Source organism: Mus musculus, chromosome 12 (genome assembly GCF_000001635.26).
Source record: "Mus musculus strain C57BL/6J chromosome 12, GRCm38.p6 C57BL/6J".
Lineage (NCBI taxonomy): Eukaryota > Metazoa > Chordata > Mammalia > Rodentia > Muridae > Mus > Mus musculus.
Genome location: NC_000078.6, coordinates 22114459 through 22131043, shown reverse-complemented (window position 1 = coordinate 22131043; position 16585 = coordinate 22114459). Strand labels below are relative to the sequence as shown.

Here is a 16585-nt window from a genome sequence, read left to right as displayed (position 1 = left end):
ACTGAGTTCTTTTCTATCATTTTTGTCTCCATGGTTGATTTTTTCAGTGGAGTAAGGGTCTTAATATGTAACCTTTGCTGTCCTGGAATGTGTTACATAGAACAGACAGGGATCCAGCTCAATGACGTATACCTGCCCGTGACTCTGGGATTAAAGACATGAACAAATACACCCTGCTTGTCCATGATTTTTCTAGTTAGTGATTCGTCATACAATTTCTAGGATGTGTCCTCAGTACTGTTGATCTATTTCACCCTACATCTCCCTCTCAATTGGAATTCCTCTCGAAAGTCTTTACCCTATTTATTTACAATGTTCATAAGCAACACAGGTGAACCTTCAACTCAATTTCCTTTAAAATGTTATGGTAGTTAGATTATAACTTCTGTGTCCAGAAGTCAGTGGAGGAAGCACCACAATTACATGAATATATGGTCAAGGAAGCATACATTTGCTTCACAGTGATGTCAGTACCATGCTTTGTGATGTACACATGTATGTGACATTTTAGGATGCGGTGACTTATGATGATGTGCATGTGAACTTCACTGGGGAAGAGTGGAATTTGCTGGATCCTTCTCAGAAGAGTCTCTACAAAGATATGATGCTGGAGACCTACTGGAACCTCACTGTTATAGGTATGACTGAATTTTCTTTTGCTTTTCAAAATAGTGGGAAGACATTTCTCTTGGTTAGTGATTCTGCTCTGTTATTACAGTTGAGAACAAGGAAGACTGAGCTGAATAAATAGTGTCCAGTGATGTGAAAATTCGCAGTACCTTTAATTTTGCCTTATTTCCAATACTGTATCATTCATTATTCCGGTATTGTCTTTTAGGCTACACTTGGGAAAACCATCATATTAAAAGACATTGTCAAAGTTCAAGAAGAAATGAAAGGTAATTTTCACGTGAAAGCTTATGGAATTATGCCTCTAAGGAAATTTTACTATGATATGGAAGCTCTAAATCAAAGCAGGAGTGTAAAATGTTAATACTTCAAGTGTAACTATAATTACAATATTTTTAATATTTATTAATTTATTGTATATAAGTACACTGTAGCTGTCCGCAGATACTCCAGAAGAGGGCATCAAATTTTGTTACAGATTGTTATGAGCCACCATGTGGTTGCCGGAATTTGAACTCAGGACCTTCAGAAGAGCAGTCTGTGCTCTTTACCACTGAGCCATCACGGCAGCCCTAATTATACTGTTCTTTAAAAAATGTATTGCCTAGATATAGTTATCTGATTTATCTATCAAAGCATTCCTTTTTAAAAAAAAAAGACGAGGAAACATTGCCTTAAGGGATACCTTTATTCAATTTGTACCTCTACTAGAGCTATACTGATCTGACAATGTGTATAGACTTATAAGACTTAGATATTACACATTGAATAGTGATAAATATATATCCAAAACCTTTGAACAAGCAAATAATCCATGGGAAAGTTGGTGATACTCATATCTTTATTGTGAAATTGATCATTTGTTTAGGGTACAGTTTATGAGAGTCAAGAGTGTTGTCATAGGAGAAACCTTAATTCATATATTACAGGTCTATGAGGAACAAAAAGTCAAACAGTGTGAATGCAGTGTGGAAACTTTTCATCTGTTACTCTTCTATTAATATATATATCATGTGTCACAATTGATGAAAGCCATGTGAGCATAGGGATATTGAAACAAGCAATGTACCACTTTCTATCCCAGAACTGTGAGAAAATTGTCAGATTCTGCCTTTGGTAGACATTCTGAATATGAGAAAAGTTGCAATCAATTGGTTTTCTAATTTTACTGGGAACTTCCCCAAGCTCACACTGTAGAAAATCTTTATGGGTACTAGGAATTTGGAAATTCTTTTGTTTGTCCTGGTTCACATTCAAATGTGGGACAATTCACGCTACAGGAAAATTTATGAAAGCAATTAGTGTTATAAAGCTCTGGGTTGTTCCATTTTCCTCATATAGATGAAATACATCATATAAATATCCCGTATAAAAGGATGTTATGAATGTCAGCCATGTAATAACCATCACAGATATCTCGAAAGATGCAAAACAACCCATAATGAGGGAAAACCCCATGAACATATAAAGTGATAAAACCAGTTGATCTGGTACATCTTTATCAGTAGACCAATTTGTAAACTTTATTCATCTTGATGAAATGATTGAACAGGGAAATTAATGTAGTAAACATATCACATGTGCCAATTTTCATTGCAGGTATGTAAGTAATCATAGTGGAAAAAAACTCTATGAATGTAATGAACGTTCTAAAGCCTTTTTCTGTCCCAGTCATCTCCAAAGTAATATAAGAAGACAAATTGGAGAGAAAACACATGAACATAACCAATGTGGTAAAGCCTTTCCAACACCCAGTCATCTTCAATACTATGAAAGAACCCATACTGGAGAGAAACCCTATGAATGTCATCAATGTGGTCAAGCCTTTAAAAAATGCAGTCATCTCCAATGTCATAAAAGAACACATACTGGAGAGAAACCCTATGAATGTAATCAATGTGGTAAAGCCTTTGCACAACTCAGTAGTCTCCATCGTCATAAAAGAACACATACTGGAGAGAAACCCTATGAATGTAATCAATGTGGTAAAGCCTTTACAAGTCAAAATGGTCTCCAATATCATAAAAGAACCCATACTGGAGAGAAACCCTATGAATGTCATCAATGTGGTCAAGCCTTTAAAAAATGCAGTCATCTCCAATGTCATAAAAGAACACATACTGGAGAGAAACCCTATGAATGTAATCAATGTGGTAAAGCCTTTGCACAACTCAGTAGTCTCCATCGTCATAAAAGAACGCATACTGGAGAGAAACCCTATGAATGTAATCAATGTGGTAAAGCCTTTGCACAATACAGATATCTCCAGTGTCATAAAAGAACACATACTGGAGAGAAACCCTATGAATGTAATAAATGTGGTAAAGCCTTTACAAGTCAAAATGGTCTCCAATATCATAAAAGAACACATACTGGAGAGAAACCCTATGAATGTAATCAATGTGGTAAAGCCTTTTCACAATACATTTATCTCCAATATCATAAAAGAACCCATACTGGAGAGAAACCTTATAAATGTCATCAATGTGGTCAAGCCTTTAAAAAATGCAGTCATCTCCACTGTCATAAAAGAACACATACTGGAGAGAAACCCTAAGAATGTAATTGGTAAAGCCTTTGCACGTCACAGTCATCTCCAACATCAGAAAACTAAACGTACTGGAGAGAAGCCCTATGAATGTTATCAATGTGGTAAAGCCTTTGCAGGTCACAGTCATTTCCAATATCATAAAAGAACACATACTTTCCTGATATAGCTGTCTCTTGTGAGGCTATTCCAATACCTGGCAAACACAGAAGTGGATGCTCACAGTCATCTATTGGATGGAACACAGGGCCATCATTGGAGGAGCTAGAGAAAGTCCCCAAGGAGCTGAAGGGGTCTACATCCCTGTAGGTAGAACAACAATAGAAACTAACCAGTACCCCCAGAGCTCATGTCTCTAGCTGCATATATAGCAGAAGATGGCCTAGTCTGCCATCATTGGGAAGAGAGGCCCCCTGGTCTTGCAAATTTTTTAAGCCCCAGTACAGGGGAATGCCAGGGCCCAGAAGTGGGAATGGGTGGGTAGGGGAGCAGTGTTGGGGGAGTGTATGGGGGACTTTCAGGACAGCTTTTTAAATGTAAATGAAGAAAATATCTAATAAAAGATTGAAATGTAAAAAAAAAAAAAAAAACCATACTGGAGAGAAACTCTATGAATGTAATCAATGTGGTAAAGCCTTTGCAGGTCACAGTTGTCTCCAGTATCATAAAAGAACCCATAATGTCGAGAAACCTTAGAAATGTAATCAATATGATAAAGCCTTTTCTCAAAGTTATTGTCTCTATAATCAATGTGGTAAAGACTTTTTACTACTTTATAGTCTCCATTATTTTTAAAGAACACATAGAAAACAGAAACCTTAGGAAGGTAATCGGTGTTGTAAAGCATTTGATGTCACGGTCATCTACGATGACATAAAAGATCACATACAAGTGAGAATCCATGTCAATGTTATGAATGTAGTAAAGCCTTTGCATGCCATAGTTCTTTAGGCATACACAAGACAAACCACATTGCAGAGAAACCCCAATTTAAATGTTTGCTTTTCTGAGAGTTGGTTTGGTCATGAGATCTGTTCCTAGCCATTGAAAGGCTGAGGGAGAAACCTGAGAATATTTAGTAAAGTGTTTGCACAATTTTGTAGTCATGTTCATCATGGAAGAATTTGAACTGGGTAGAAACATTGTGAATCTATTTAGTATGGTGAAGCTTTTTCATTGAGCTTCTTTTTATGTACATTCTTCTTTATATAAGACTATTCGTATTGGTGACAGATGCTATGAATGTCAGCAGTGTGGTAAAGCCTTTACATTGTTGGGTCCAGTCAGGTTCATCACAACTCACACTCCACGACAGTGCAAAGGATAAGAATTTATTGGGCTGGGTGGTGGTGGTGCACTCCTATAATCCTAGCACTCGGGAGGCGGATGCAGGCAGATTGCTGAGTTCGAAGCCCGACTAGTCTAGAGTGCATTCCAGGACAGCCAGGGCTACACAGTGAAACCCTGTTTGGGAAAGCAAAAAAAGGAGAAAAAAAAAAAGAATTTATTGGAATTAAGTCACTACTGATCAGTGAGAGACACAAAAGTATACTCAGAAGTTTATCTTCAAAACCCCACCGCCCACACCAAACCTGAAACAGAAAGTTGTATAGCTTTCAAACACAAAAATCTCAAAGTCCTGGGCCAACTTACAACTACATTTTCTCCAAAATCAAAACTTATTTTTATTGAATGAGTCAATAAATGGTGATTGCGAACTCCTTGTATTTTGTTGTTGTTGTTGCAGCTGCGGGTGGTGTTGGTGTCGGGCTGTGTCTGTGCTTTCCCTTCTTTTGTAGACAGTAAGAGATTATTTACTACCTCTGTTTTCATGTGTATCCTTAACTTTCTCGGTTAGATTCTATCTCTATCTCTTTGTGTTGGTCAGTATATTTAGAGAGAGGTTGTTTAAATTTGAGTTTATCGTGGACTATCTTAATTTTTTCCATTCACGGTGTAGTCATTTTTTTACATATTAAAATCCAGGCATCTGTTGTTTCTGTGGCACATGTGTGGAAACCCTTCTGGCGTCTACAGACTCCAAGCAGAAGACATCTGTGATCTTAATAGATCTTCCTTTATGTTTTTCCTGGCTTTGTACCTTTGCAGCTTTTAGTATTCTTTCCTTGAACTGTGTGTTTTGATTATTACACAAGGAAGAGACTTTATTTTATAGTCCCTTCTGTTTGGTGTTTTGATGATTCTTGTGTTTTCTTTATGTTAGGAAGTTTTTCTTCTAGAATTCGGTTTTCAATACTTTCTGAGACTTTGAGCGAGGATTCTCCTTCCTCTCTTCCTAAGTATTCTTATGTTTAGTCCTTTTACAGTGTCCTGGATTTCCATGATATTTTATATCAGGAAGATTTAGACTTACCGTTTTCATTGTCTGATTTACCCATTCCTTCTATTGCTTATTCTATGATTGAGATTTTTCCTCCATGTCTGTGTTCTGTGGGTGAACCTTGCCTCTGTAGTTCCTTTTTGCAGTCCTAAATTTTTATTTCCACTATTTCCTAAGATTTAGTTTTCTTTTTTGTTTATATTTCCACTTTTATGTATTGAATAGTTTTGTTTACTTCACCCTTTGGTGTGTTCTTTCTTGGCTTTATTTATAGGAATTTTGGCTTCCTCTACTTTTTGGTTTGTGTTTTCCTGGCCTTCTTTGTGGAATTTATCAATTTCCTCCAATTTTTTTCTGTTTTCCTGGATTTCTCTAAGTGATTTGGTCATTTCCTCTTTAAGGAACTATGTCATCTCCATACACTTGGGGTTATAGTGTTTTTCTTGTAATTTAGCTTTGTTGCAATATTTAAGACCTTCTTTGACAATATAAATGAGCTCAGAGTCATTAGTCAGAGAGTGATAAATGCTGGTCCTTATTACATTATCAAGTACCAATGTCATGGAATGGAATGGCGCTATCTAAGCTAAGTATTCAGCTTAGATTTAATCAGATGTGTGATTAATTCCGAGTTTTTTCTTTCTCCTTATACTGGACAGGTAGCCAAGTGAGGCACTTTTTGAAAGAGTTACTTTTTGTGAGACACCTGTTTTTATCAGTATCCTTGGAGTCATCATTAAAAAGAAAGAGCTGATGGTGACAGGTTGAGCAACTTTATGTTTTTTATGTTTAATTTTCCAGCGTGTATTTATTCATATCAGGTGAATGAAGACAGACCAGATTGATAGATATGCAAACTGGGGACTTTAGCTTGACCCAAGCAACATTGAATTTCTGATTTTGGAGATATGTCCAATGTACCTTCAGGGTTTAGTCAGCTCAGATAATTATGACACAGGCCATTGGCTGTAGTTGTGTGTCATGTGACAGATCACAGTAACTGATATTGCACACAGGAGCCAGGTCAAAGAGTATTGAATTAATGCCATTTTTTTCTGCCGGATAACACACACACACACACACACATATATATGTATATGTATGTATATGTATATATATATATATGTATATATATATATATATATATATATATATATTCAATTATGTTTCAATTTTTCCTTTTTTAATTAATTTTCTTATTTATTTAAGTACATCCTGTTCCTGTCCCATTGTGGACAGAGAGACAAGGCAGTCCTCTGCTACACATGTGCCTGGGGTAATGAGCCACCCCTGGATGCTCCTTGGTTTTTGGCTGGGAGTTCTGACGTGTCCAGGTTAGCTCACAGTTTTGTTCTTCCTATCTGGTTGCCATCCTCTTCACCCCCTGAAGTCAGTACACTGACCTGTCCTTATGTGACATTTCCCCCTACAACAATATATCAATATATAGATATATATGGATCTATATATTTCTATATCTATTCATCTCCATATCTATATATCACCTATAAATCTATATATCTACATATCTATACATCTATATGTATATATCTATCTATACACCTATGTATACACTATACACTATACATATATATATACATATATCACTAAATCTATACATATATCATCTATATATTCATATAGATATAAATCTATATATAAAAGTCTATCTTTAAATTTATATATATATTAATCTATCTATCCATCTATAAGTCTGTCTATATGTGTAGTCTCCCCTCCCCCAGCCTGAAACCTGCTTGCTCAGGGGTGAAGCTTCCCACTCAATCGTTCTGCCACGCCCACTGCTGGAACCTGCCGCTTTGCTGTTCAGAGCCGTGCACGTGGTCACCCTGCTATTGGAACCAAAGATTAATTGGCGGGAATCGGGCCCCTTCCCCTGCTTCATAACTGCGTAAGGAACAGTAAAATTGAGCTTTGATCAGAATGCCTGTCTTAGCTGCATTTCCTTCTCTCTCCGCCTAGCCCCTCTTCTCTTCCAGGTTTCCAAAATGCCTTTCTAGGTTAGAACCCAGGCTGTGATCTGCTGGCCAGACACAACATTTGGCGAACCAGTGGGGGACTGAGAAATGGCAAAGGAATTTTGGAAGAGGCACTGCTGGTTTGGAGCTCCATGGAATAATTAAAGGATAAAGGAAATTCATACAGGAGAAGGTATGGGCTAAGCTGAAACAGCGTTAAACCCGAACGCTGGTTCACTTAGGTTCAGCAGTGAAGCTTAAGAGGAGCTGGGAACTATAACAGGCGGTGCGCTGTGGCTCTCCGAAGCTACATTTTTAGGCGTGAGAAAAGAAAGGGTTTATTAAAAGGAAATTAATAATCAGGTGGATTGCATCATGAGGGAGGAAATTGTCCCAAAAAGCAGAGAGTAATTTCAGGAGTGCCATGCTTTGTTCTCTCTGGGCCTTATAGCAAAAGCAGTACTCAGTTCCCTTTTGTGTCTTGTCTAATGTCTGGTGCACCAATCTGTTCTCGTGTTCAATTCATGTATGTTTGTGTCCAGTCTGTATGAATGAATGTTCTATGTTTTATGTTGGATAATAAAGATGGTATAAAAAACTTTATCTACAAAGCCGAGAGCTGCCAAGTGCTTCAGCCAGGAATCAGACACATGGCAGGAGGGCCCCTGCTGGAAAAACTGTTCCGTTTTAGGAGAAAAGGGCGAGTGTATAGTCTCTTAGTTTCGGAGTAAAAAAGCTGATAAATGGTTTGTGACTAATGTGTTTGACAAATGGTAAAGTTCCTTTTATTCTATGATTGTAGCTACAAAAATTAATATTCTCTGATTGGTCTAAATGTAACTGCTTCATTTGGTTCTTTTTTTATTGATAATGTGCTCTGTATGTTTTCACATTCAGCTCATAAGTTGTTGGTAAAGATTAATAATTGTTACATTGCTACAGATGTTTAGTGTTAAATTTAATAACTCAAGTTTAGAGTCCTTCCAACACGTGGCATAAGGCAGGCCAAGAGGCTGGGTCTCTAAAGATATTTCTAGTTTAGATAATAATTAATGTGGTTCCTATCCTAAATAGTAAAATTTAAGATAAGATTTAAAGCAATGCCTCTTTATTAAAGCGTTAAAACTTGCTTTAATAGGTATTCATAGGTATTAATTGGCATCCAAACTTCATAATATGATAGTAATGCTTCTAATATTAATTTTAAAGATGATAAATTGTTTTAAACTTGGGTTTTGCTTTCCCAAGGTTTTAGGTATTATCCTAACCTTGCACAAGAAACTTAAAAATTATGGTTAAAACTGCCATTGTTCCATTGACTGCAGCTTGCAGTTTGATTGCAAATTTAAGATTTTCTACTCACCCATATATTGTTAATTAAGATAATTATAAGAGTAATCATCTTTTGAAAGCGCTAATACAGCTCACTTCATACAAAACTGTGACAAAGTTATCTAGTTATGTTTGTCTTTGTGAATAGATTAGACCCTCAAACAATCAGTTTGGCTATAGTCGCTGCCTGGCAGGAAACTGAGGTACGGGCAATTTTTTCACAACACTGAAGTTGTAAAGAACGTTTTAACTGTAAGTCGTCTTAAGATAGAATATCAAAAGTTAGAGGCATAGACAGTTATATTGTTCCTCCAGAATCAGTCCTATTACAGGAGGGCCAAGATGCTCAGATTAAAAAATATTTTATGTTTGAGTCAATGCAGGGTTCTGGGCAGCCCCAGAGCAGCTTGTGGCCTTTCTTTGTTTTGCAAACAGTGCCTGAGAAAGTTTTTCCCTGTGTTCAAGAAAATTTCTTTTTAACAGTGTTACAGATCTATTCAGATGTTTAATAATGCTTAAATTCAAAGAGTTTTGCTTCTAGTGAACTGTAATCACTAGAAAATTTTGCCTCTAGGTATGGCTAATATAACTTTACATTATATAAGAAAATTTTTTATTGTTTCTGCTTCTATACAAGAAGCCAAGAGTTTTAATCTTTCAGTGTATATTGTTTCCTAAGTGGAAAGTATTTTATTAACTAATGCTTCTCAAAGGAAGCTGTTTTCCTGCTACTCTCTGAGCCAGCTCCCCCACTGGAGGCTGGAGACTAGCCTTAGCTTTACAATTTGCAACTGAATAAAGTACCTAGACTTCCCCAAAAGAAGATCTACTTTCCTATTTTCTCATTGTCTAGATCTTGTGTTTTTCAAGCAGGTTAATCAACATTCTCCAGCCAGACCAGCGGGCATGCATCCCCGCCCCCAAGAACACACAGGTGGCAACTGCTATCTTCATTCCAAGGACATTCCAGCACGTTGCTTTCAGTCTGAATTGAAATTTAGGTTTACCAAGAGGGCTAGAAAAGTAGAAATTTCAAATATTAAAAGAGATTGGTTTTTATTTTGATAAACAAGCTTAGTCCCTTAGCTGGCCTCTGGTTTTCCACCCTTGCTGTTACTGCAAGGTCCCCTTAGTTCCTCAGGCTGTGGGAATAACAGGACTGAGGAGGATGACTTCCAGCTCCTATTTCAGCCACAAATCATGGTGTTACTAATGACATAATTCTTGCCTAGGCCTTGCTAAATCTGAGGTTGACAATTCTCCTTTAGGAGCTGCACAGTACTCAGAACTGTGCATACTGGTTTGTGATCATACGAATACAGTATTGCTACCGCTTGGTACAGAAAATTACTGCAGGAGGAGGTCCAGCTTGACCAGTTCTGAGTCCCCTGTGCGTTATACCCGGTTTAAAGGAGGTTGGTATCTAATTCCAGCTAAAATACAAAAATATCTAAGGCTCTGCCTCCCCTCCCCAAAAGATACCAAGAGCCACAGGTATGGGTCGTGTCAACACCCACGAGAGGAATCGGGTCAATGTCTACCCAAGCCAAGGTTAATAGCCCACTCATCTACGGATGAAAAAATTCATTTGATCACCTCAGTTAAGCGTTGCCTTTTTAAACTTAATTAATAGGGGGGAGAGAGTTTGGAGACCGTACTGTTGGAAGGGCAAGCCCTTCACAGCCTCCCACCCTAAAAAAGCCAATTGGCCTTGTACTATGGAGCCAGTCGTCACCCCCTTCTCCCTGTTTCCCGCCTGTCATCCAAAAATGTGGAGGAATATCAACTCAGAGTTATTCTTAATAAAGTGTATTTTTAATTTGTTCAGTCAAACTTAGCCAGGGTTCCAACACCCTACTTAAAATTCAACTAGGAAGTTACCTATTCAGCACTAATTAGCATTATAAAGTCAGAGCCTACTGCTTAGGGCTTTTCTGTTAGTTGTTTACTAGGATAGAAAGGACAGTCCTATCCAGATACGGTTTACCATAAGAAAAGTTAGGGAATCCCATGGAGACAGGTTTTTTCTTTAGCCCTAAGAATTCAGGCAGAACTATTAAGCATAGATAATTTTTTTTTGCCTCAGGCCAGCCTTTTCCTTTTTTATTTTTATTAACAGCAGGGAGGAGATGTAGTCTCCCCTTCCTGAAACCTGCTTGCTCAGGGGTGGAGCTTCCCACTCAATCGTTCTGCCACGCCCACTGCTGGAACCTGCCGCTTTGCTGTTCAGAGCTGTGCACGTGATCACCCTGCTATTAGACCCAAAGATTAATTGGTGGGAATCGAGCCCCTTCCCCTGCTTCATAACTGCGCTTTGATCAGAATGCCTGTCTTAGCTGCATTTCTTTCTCTCTCCGCCTAGCCCCTCTTCTCTTCCAGGTTTCCAAAATGCCTTTCCAGGTTAGAACCCAGGCTGTGATCTGCTGGCCAGACACAACATATATGTTTCACTTGATGTAGCCTTGTCTAAAAGGACTGTTATGTTCTAGGTCTTAGATGTTCAGCCTGAGAGGAAACAGTATGAGTAACAGTTAATCTAATACCAGATCCTCGACTCTGGACCCATATTTTACGATAATTTTGGGGATTATGATTACATCATTCCTACCTCCTGTGATCAATCAGTAAACACATCTAATGCCTGCAGCTGGCAAGAAGAAAGGTTGATGGCATTTCAGTTCCCAGGCTTGGTGTCTTTGGAAGAGACCATGAAGGAGAGGGAAGAAGAAGCAGGAAAAGGGTCCCATGGGTGGATGGATTGGGAGAGCATGGCCAGGAGGGCTAGCCTGAGAGTATGAGCAGCCTGGGCAGAATATGGCAAGTGAGCCGGGCGTGGTGGCACTCGCCTTTAATCCCAACACTTGAGAAGCAGAGGCAGGCGGATTTCTGAGTTCTAGGCCAGCTTTGTCTACAATGTGAGTTCCAGGACAGCCAGGGCTATACAGAGAAACCCTGTCTCAAAAAAAAAAAAAAAAAAAAAGAATATGGCGAGTGATATCTCAAGGTTCTTACTAAAGAAGTAGAGAAATTAGCATAGAGGAATGTTATATGCCCCATGATGGTGCTTTAATGCTTATAATTATTATTAGTCATAATTATTATTTCTTATTTTATTATTTGATATTATTTCACATTATTATTGTTTAATATATTATTACATCATATTAATATTATTTCTTATTTTATTATTTCATATTATTTATTATTTCATATTATTTATTATTACTAATTCTTATTATTAGTTTATTACTCTCTTCTTCGATTATCATTATTATTATTATTATTATTTAATGCCTCTATAATTTATGTGGTGGTAAGAAATCCACAAGTAATATTTACCACAACAACTTGGCTGTAAAAACAGCTTGTGCCCAATGACTGAAATGCAATTGAAAGTAAGGTGTGATTTTGCACACTTGTAACCTCAGAACCCAACAGACAAAACAGAAACATGGCCAACAGTTACTTTCTTGCGATAAGAAACAGTTATTTTCTTCAGAGGAAGAAAGTTCTCTGGGATCTCTGCTAATAAGGTCTCACACACACACACACATACACACACACACACACACACATACATACACACAAACATGCACACACACACATACTACATACATACATTCACACATATACACACACACACCACACATAAACATACATGCACCACACATACACCAAACACACACATAAATATGCTCCCACAAAAACACCCATACACATATATGCCACTTACATACATTCACACATACACATGCACACACACCACATACTTATATTCACACACATATACCACACATACACATGTACACACACAACGTACAGCCACACACATAAACACACCACACATACCCCCACACAAACAGTCACATACATACCACATACATTCATTCACACATATACACATACACCAGACATTCACACACATGCACACACACATACACCACAGCACATGCACACACATAACATATACAGATATTCACACGCATACATACAAACACACCACAAACACACCTCCCTTTTTGATTCTGGTTCATTTTGCTTAATAATGATTTCCAGTTCCTTCTGTTTCTGTGCAAGTATCATGATTTCACTTTTCTTCCCGACTGCATGAAATCATGTCATGTGTACACCCTGTGATCAATTTGGTTAACAAGAATGAATGCATAAAGCAGGCCTGGGCTGAGGAATTTGCATTGGTGTTCCACATAGCCAAGAGTGACAAGGCATGTCCCAGAGTCTCTTCTCCCTCAGTGAGCCCCTTGGAGCATGGCTCTTGACCAAGGTTGTGGGGAAGGCAGGATGAGGAAATCAGTAGCTGACATTGTTTGTATACCTACTTGCCTGGTGATTTCTGCTGCAACCACCAGGTTGTGTGTCTGATGACCTTCCACAGGTTCCACCATCTGCCTGCACTTTGACCCCATGGCTGTCAAATCAGAACTCCTGGAAGCTATTGAATCTGGGGACTTTGAAACACTTTGAGAAAATATGGACAAGGTGGAGCACGGGGTATCCGAGGTCAGTGAAGCTGGTCTGTATACATTGTAGAAGACATGCATCTGTGAACCCAGAACATGCAGCTCAAAGCATGAATGCTGTGTAGGCTGTAGCCTGAGTGAGGGCAATGATGTCCATGCTACAGATGCCCCATTCTGGTGGAGGGTGTTGACCAGATGGCCCAGGGAATGTCTCTGTGCCTGTCTCTCAATGTTTCTATGAGTCTAAAACTGCCCTAAAATAAAGTCAGTTAAAAATACATATGGGACCCAAGGAGCTAAAGGGGTTTGCCACCCCATAGGAGAAACAATATGAACCAACAAGTACCCCCAGAGCTCCCTGGGACTAAACCACCAACAAAAAAGAATCCCATGGCTCCAGCTGCATATGTAGCAGACGATGGCCTAGTCAGTCATCAATGGGAAGAAAGGCCGTTGGTCTTGTGATGGTGCTATGCCCTAGTATAGGGGAATGCCTGGGCCAGGAATCAGGAGTGTGTGGGTTGGGGAGCATAGGAAGGGGGGCGAGTTATAGGTGATTTTCAAAGGAGAAACAGGAAAGGGGATGTTTGAAATGTAAAATAATGAAAATATCTAATAAAATATACATATGTGGACTGGTGGTGTGGCTCCATGCTTAAGAGTTCTTACTGTTCTTTGAGCAGACTCTAGTTCATTTCCTCCCTTTTTGAGAGGCTCACAATCACTGATAATTCCAGCTCTGGGGGATCGGATGCCCTCTTCTGGCCTCCATGGGCACCTGCACTAGCGTGCATATTCCCAACCTAACGTGCCCATATCTGTTAGGGAAGTACATGGCTTTTCTAGTCCAGATCTTGGATTTTTGGTCTGAGTCTAAATTCAGGGGTAGTCCTTTGTAAAGCACTGAGTATTGAGTGCCTGCTTTGTTTATAGCTACTGGTTAGGCACTGATGCAAGGTAATGAATGAAGTGATGCCCTCTTGACTTCATGGTGTCCAGTCAACCTGGCTGGGTGGGAAGAGGGCAGACACCCAGTCTCCACCACTATCCCTAGTCTGCAGAGCAAGGGAAGTCCTAGGTCCTCCTGCTCTTTAGAACAGACTCTGGGGCAAACCAGTGCTTTGTTCAGTAAGAACATTGCAAGTATGATCATTGCTGTGAATGGAGAGACTGCACCATAAGGGGAAACAGAGACAGTGCTGTAGCCTAGGAAGAGAAGTTGTGCTCGGGTGACAGGACTTTCCTGTCCCATTCTGACTGCCACTTAGCTCTTGAGTCAATTACTAGCCTCCCTGTGAGCCCCATCTTCCATCTCGAGGAAATGGAGGTAACACTGGGCCTCCCTCCTTGGTCTGTCCTGAGGATCTCAGGGGACAATGACAGCTTTCAGTGAGGTACAAGACTATTTAGGAACAGTCCCATAATACTGTTCACTGAGAAGAGGCCTCCAGTCCCCATGTTGGGAACAGAAGTAGGAAAGAGATGGCCTTCTGAGCTGGCTCTACAAGGGTGGCTAAGTTATATTCATCATGCTGACTGTGTGTATCTTTGACCAGATTGGTGATGGTAGTGTGCTGTCTGAGTTGGGATATATTTTTACTCCATGTGTACATTTTCTTTGTGCCATTTTCTGAGCCAGCGAAGCACGTCTGGGCAGTATGGGCTTTGAGGAAAAGGCCTGGTTCAGGTCACTCCCAATAAAATCCAGAGCAGGACCTTGGGTGCTCTTTGAGCCTTCCCAAGACCAGCCAGGATACTCTATCAAGCATCCTAATGACCAGAAAAGAAAAAGGTCTAGGAGCCACACACAGCTGCATCTGGATAGCCCAGTTACCTGAATCCATAGAGCAATGGCCATGACCATCACCCACATTGGCTTTGTGACAATGTTATTCCAGCTGAGGGTCACCAGTATCTCACCAGGCTTCTGTTAATGGGGGATCATAGGAATTAAACACACACACACACACACACACAGAGAGAGAGAGAGAGAGAGAGAGAGAGAGAGAGAGAGAGAGAGAGAGAGAGAGAATATTTATACACAAATGCACACATAGTACACACGTGCATACTCATGTAAACACACACACAATCAGCTTTACTTGGGTACTTGGGGTAAGTGAAGGGATGTTGTGAGCTCACCCAGGTGCCAGTGCACTATGTGACCTGTGGTCTTCTTTTCCACGGGCATGTCTAGCAGCTTGTCGAGCCTGTGCATCATCCCCCAGTGGTTCTGATCCCTGCTCTGCCTTGGCCTCCACTTGGCCCTAGATAAGTCACCCCGAGGCCAACAGGCCTGCAGAGCATTAGAGCTATGGATGAAAGGGGTGCCATTTGCAGAGACTGTGGGGACAGTCTCTTCAGTGATCTCAGAGGACAGGTCAGGAAATTGAGGCTGAGAGGTAAGAAGAACCCTGTAAGTACAAGGATGAGCCAGGCATACTTAACCATGAGGCCAGCATCACCACCATTGTTTCAGAGTTTGTCCATGTTTCATGGTTCTTTCTAATCCCAATGGCTGCTACCTCAAGAGGTCTGCAAGATGCAGAGGCAAATGTCAAGTGGTACGTCTGGCCCTGGCTCTAGTAAAGGCAGCTAGTTCCCTAGAGACTTAGACCAGCAGTTCCCAGCAGACCTGGGAGTGGCTGGGTCTCCCTCACCCCTACCCCCAGCCCCAGACATCCAAGCTCCTATAGCATTCATAGAGGGAATTTCATGGCACAGGTGTCCTCAGGACTTCCTGTGGGTGGAGTTCTTTTCTGGCCTTCATCTTCTGGAGGGAGAGGATATCTCCTGCTGCCTTTTTCTTCACTCCCCCACATTCCATAGACACTCTGTCCAGGTTGTCAGTGAGTCTGAAGGAGATACCCAGAAAGAGGCCCTTGTCTTTGGAAAGAGGGTCTTTGGGTCCCCTCAATCGAAAATAAACACAATGGAATATGGCAGTGGCAGCACAGAACTTCAATCACACCATTCATGAAGCAGAGGCAGTTGGGTCTCTGTGAGTTTGAGGCCAGCCTGGTCTACAGAGTGTGTTCCAGGATAGCCAGGGCTACACAGAGAGACCCTGTCTTGGGAGAAGTGCAGAATAAAGAAAAGCAAAAAGAAGGAAAAAACATTCTCATGTCGACCTCTGTATCCTGCATGGGAAAGCATGCCTGTGTGTATGTGTATAAGGGTGCATGTGTGTGTGCATGAGTGTGTGTATGATGGTTTTTTTGTATATGCTCGGCCCAGGGATTGGCACTATTAAAAGGTGTGGTACTTTTGGAGTAAG

General features: G+C 40.0%; 1 pseudogene across 1 annotated transcript in view; it reads left to right on the top strand.

Annotated features, from left to right (window-relative positions):
* The window catches only part of Gm4425 (predicted gene 4425), a 40891-nt pseudogene extending 25603 nt beyond the window's left edge, over positions 1-15288 (top strand). Inside the window, exons 2-5 of the transcript NR_136920.1 lie at positions 512-638; positions 839-899; positions 7503-7691; positions 13224-15288. The product of NR_136920.1 is annotated as a predicted gene 4425 (transcript). The remainder of the gene's footprint in view (positions 1-511; positions 639-838; positions 900-7502; positions 7692-13223) is intronic.
* The last annotated feature ends 1297 nt before the right edge of the window (positions 15289-16585 follow it).